Source organism: Amblyomma mixtum, chromosome 1 (genome assembly GCF_055824585.1).
Source record: "Amblyomma mixtum isolate Tamu chromosome 1, ASM5582458v1, whole genome shotgun sequence".
Taxonomy (NCBI): domain Eukaryota; kingdom Metazoa; phylum Arthropoda; class Arachnida; order Ixodida; family Ixodidae; genus Amblyomma; species Amblyomma mixtum.
This window is the reverse complement of record NC_143012.1, coordinates 172,513,103-172,517,774: the sequence shown is the minus strand read 5'-3', so window position 1 is coordinate 172,517,774 and position 4,672 is coordinate 172,513,103. Positions and strand designations below refer to the sequence as shown.

The following is a 4,672-nucleotide window of genomic DNA, read 5'->3' as shown; positions in this document are numbered from 1 at the left end:
GTACAGACAAGTGTCATGAATACACAATGGCGTTTTTTAAAGCAAGGGCCCCAGATTATTTTTTTTAAATATAATGGCGGACTGATATCTTTGGAAGTAATACCCTGGAATCTATGCGATGGGGTTTAAATTTACACCTTGTCAGCTGCCGAGACGCTTTTCGCTGCACTGTCTTGTTTGATGTATATATATATGCTCCATTATATGGGTCAACATGAGGCAGCAGATGCCAGAAGAGCTTTTGAGCCTAACTCAGAGGACATATGATATCTCCCAAGAAAAATGATTTGGAGCTGTTCCACTTCTTACGCATCTTCTTTGTAGAATGCCGTTTCCCTAAGACCATACCAAACTGGTTGAATAGTGGGCAGCTGTGGCACCAGGCGCCCCTGACCTATCTGCTTTGTGGCATCCGAAAAGATAAATCTTTCTGGTCATGAAAATAAAAGTATCTTCGGACGTTAAGCTTAAGTTCGACATTCATAAGGCTCAGTTTGCCGGCCTCCAAATTTCAGAAGGGGTTATATCGGCTCACGGGCTCAGTCGTAGAGCGCCACTTGTTGCTGTCCATGCTATGAAGCCTAGCTACACTGCCCCGGTCAACAGTGGTCACCCTGGCAGCACATACAATTCCATCGGTATGCAGTTGCATTACAGACGTAAGTCCTGGTCAATATGGTGGTGTGTCTCTTTCGCCAAGGGTAAAGCTTCCATTTATTGGTTTGTAGCTTCAGCTGCCATCGGTTTCTGATGGGAGAGTTGACGGGGCTTCTTGCTCCAGCCACCTAGCCAGGCACCGTGAAGTTTTCTGGGTTAAATTCAGCTCCGGAAAACTGGCACTGGCAGCTTGCCAGCCAGATAACATTCCTCGTTTGTGCGTGTGTCCTAAAGATGATTGCTTCGTCACCCGAGTATTCAAGGGCGCGCAGTTCTAAACCCGTGATAGTTGTAGAGATTAGGATACTGCTACACAGAGCTTCCAAGTACAAGGCAAATAGTACAAAAGACATCAGCCTACCTTGTTGTACCGATCTATATCACCCAATGGAGTTGCTTGGTATACATTTGAGAATGATTGACGTACTTAGATCCGTGCAGCAAATGCCAGAAGAGCTTTTGAGCCTAACTCAGAGGACATATGATATCTCCCAAGAAAAATACTTTGCAGCTGTTCCACTTCTTACGCATCTTCGTTGAAGAATGCCACTGAGCGTTCAGTGCTTTCTGTCTTGTGTTATTACATTATCGAAAGATCTGTTGTATTGTGGCGATATTGAAGCAAATCCTGGTCCAACTGAAAAAGAGATGCTATCGGAGTTGCTAGCAGGCCAGGGTAAGATTACTTCAACAATGGAGGGCCTTGTTACGTTTCGCCTTCGTCGTGGGGAAGAAAACGGCATGGCTGCAGCGGAACGCCGACTAACCCCGAGACGCGTGTTGGGTGAGCGCCTGGATTGCCACGGAAGCCGCGTCCGTCTGCCCGGTTAAGCGAGCGTCTCCCCTACACCGCGTGCGAACGCACGTTCGAACGCATGAACTGCGCGGGAACGCCGCTCGTGGACATTCCGGCGTCTGCGCTACGTGGATGGCATCGTTCCCCCTCTCCCAGCGCGTGACGGCGGTGTGATCCCTCGGGAGTGTGTGTGTGTGTGTGTGTGTAATTGGTGCCACTGAGAACTTCCTTCCTCGGCAGGCCCAGCCCCCATGTAGGAAACCTAGGGAAAGGGAACTCTTTAAAACCTCGGCAGCGGTACGGCCGGGGGGGGGGGGGGCTTTTTCATCAGGGCTTTTTTCATCTGATGGCCTCATCATGTGCTTTCCTCATGCAGCGTTCCAGCAGCAAGCGTCTCGCTACCGAGCTCCTCACTTGTAAATAATGTAAATTTTGCTGTATAAAGTCTTCTCTCCTTGTCTTTTTCCGCATCCTCGTCTCCGACGTCCTTCATTCCCTCTCCGGCGCCCGACCATGCTACCTCATCTTTAACAGCCTGCAGGCATCACAGAACAAGATAGAAGACAAGCTTTCCTCTTTAACTGAGCGGATTGACGGTATTGAGGGGCAGTTATCCGGCCTAATTTTCTTAGCCACGAAGGTGAAAGATATGAAATCTACCATATCAGAACTTCAGGGGCAGCTTACTTTAGTTAGAAACCAGATGGATGACTTAGAAAACAGAGGTAGAAGAAATAACCTTATCATTTCCGGTATAGAGTAGGACAGCATTGAGTCTAACCATGAACTGTAAAAGAAAGTAACAAACGGGGTTTTTCAGGAAAAGCTGGGTTTAACGGTAAGTGGCGTCGAAAGATGCCATAGAATGGGTAAAAAAGAAGCAAGCAAGGTGCGACCTGTCATTTTAAAACTCTTAGACTTCCGTGAAAAAATGTCAATATTACAATCATGTTATAAGCTCAAAGTCTCCGGCATATCAATAGCTGAGGATTATTCAAAACGCGTTCGGGAAATACGTAAACAATTATGAAAAAGCTGTGAAGAAGGGAGAGACGAAGGAGCCAAAGCAAAGTTATTATTCGATAAACTAAGCGTTGATAACGTCCTATTTGGTTGGGACGAAGCGAAAGGTTCTCGCTTCAGGCTTAAAAAGAAGTCAAACTGACTTCTCACCAATAAACCTCGGACCCTGAAAATATTAAATGTTAATTGCAGGATAGTCCTAAACAAAACTTCTGAGTTGGAGGCTCTTCTGCTTATGCACGTTCCAGAAATTGCGGTTTTGACTGAGACTTGCCTTAACGACACAGTATTTGACAATGAGTTTGTACCCATTGGCTACAGTTCGTACAGAAAAGACCGTGATGGTAGAGGTGGAGGCGTTAGCATACTCTTTAAGTCAACCTTGCGAATTTTCACAATCTCTGATATACCCAATGTAGAGCGTATTTTTTGTAAAGAATACTATGGAAATGTTAGATATGTTATTGCAGCAATGTACAGGCCCCCTAGTTCTACCGTTTCTGTTCTAGACGATCTCAAACTATATTTGCACACGAATGTCAAACTTGTTGATCGTATTATATTGTCAAGTGATTTTAATTTACCTAATATAGACTGGTCGACGTTCTCACTTGAAAAACATGACGCTTTAGGTGAAGCAATGTTGGACATTGCTTTTTCCTTTGATTTATTGCAAATTGTGGAACAAAGCACAAGAATTCAGGACAGTTCTCAGTCAGTCCTTGACCTAATTTTTGTCAGCGGATCAATAGGCGCAAATATAAATTACGAAATAGTACCTGGAATTTCGGACCACGAAGCTGTCCTACTCACCATTGCTAATGCCCTCTTGGATAGCAAGCCTAAATAAATATCCATCTTACCCAAACTTTTCTCTAGCCGATGATGCATCAATCATTGACATACTTTCGCTTAACTTCGATGCCTTTTCAGATAGCACGGATGATGTGCATTCGCTTTGATGCAGGTTTAAAAAATTAGTAAAAGAGTGCATTGACCGTTTTTTCCCGCTGATAACTAAAACGAAAAACGGCAGGAACCCCTGGATCTCCCGTGAGACGTTACGACTTCAAAGACAATTGAAGCGTCTTAATAAAAGATTAAAAATCCATGCTGCACAGGCGGTAAAAAAAAAGATTGACGAAATTTCCTCCCGCCTTAAAAATCAAGTATATGCCGATAAACAACGCTACTACGGTGAATAACTGCCCAGTTTCATAACTACAGCTCCAGAAAAGTTTTGGCGTTCTATTTCTCCGACTTCCAAGGAATGTGATGTATTTCATGTTGATGGTAAAGATGTGTGTGATGGCAAGGAAATAGCAAATGCATTTAATAAACATTTTAAGTCCGTCTTTACTAAAGATAATGGCGTAATGCCGTCTTTCGAATTACCTACGTCACCTATACCCGATGTTAAAATAAGTGAAACAGGAATACTAAACATGCTTTTAAATTTGGACATTAAAAAGTCTTGCGGCCCGGACAACATTCCAAACATATTTTTAAAGCGGTATGCAGAATGGACCTAAAAATACCTGCACGTTCTGTTCACAAGATCATTGTGCGAGGGACAAGTGCCGAGTGACTGGAGGACTGCCAGAGTGAAGCCACTACGTAAGGCAGGAAAAAGCAGTGCATTCAAAGTTACCGCCCAATTTCTTTAACATCTACGGTATGTAAACTTTTGGAAGACATAATTCATAATCATATCTCAGAATTCTTGGAGAAATATAATATACTTACGAAGCATCGACATGGTTTCCGAAAAGGCTACTCTACAAACACCCAATCTGTTCTAACAGTGCATGATTTTGCTAAAGCAATTAACAATGGGAAACAAATAGACGTTGTTTTTATGGATTTTTCAAAGGCTTTCGACAAGGTGTCTCATAAAATGTTATTTCACAAATTAGGCGCAATACTGAATAATTCTCAACTAATTAACTGGCTTACAGCTTATCTTGAGAACAGAGAACAATTTGTTGTTTTTAATGACCACCATACAGAACGACTTTCAGTTGGCTCTGGCGTCCCGCAGGGCTCGGTGCTTGGTCCTTTTTTGTTTCTTTTGTTTATTAATGATGTACTGCATGGTATTCCCGTTAAGGTTATGCTTTATGCTGACGACTGTGTGTTGTACTCGGAAATAGAGAACGCCGCTCACCAGGAACTGCTGAACAATGCCTTAGGACA

The 4,672-nt window shown here is 43.4% G+C and overlaps 1 pseudogene; it reads left to right on the top strand.

Annotated features, from left to right (window-relative positions):
• Window positions 1-1,200: 1,200 nt before the first annotated feature.
• On the top strand, window positions 1,201-2,618 carry LOC149369821 (uncharacterized; annotated as a pseudogene).
• The last annotated feature ends 2,054 nt before the right edge of the window (window positions 2,619-4,672 follow it).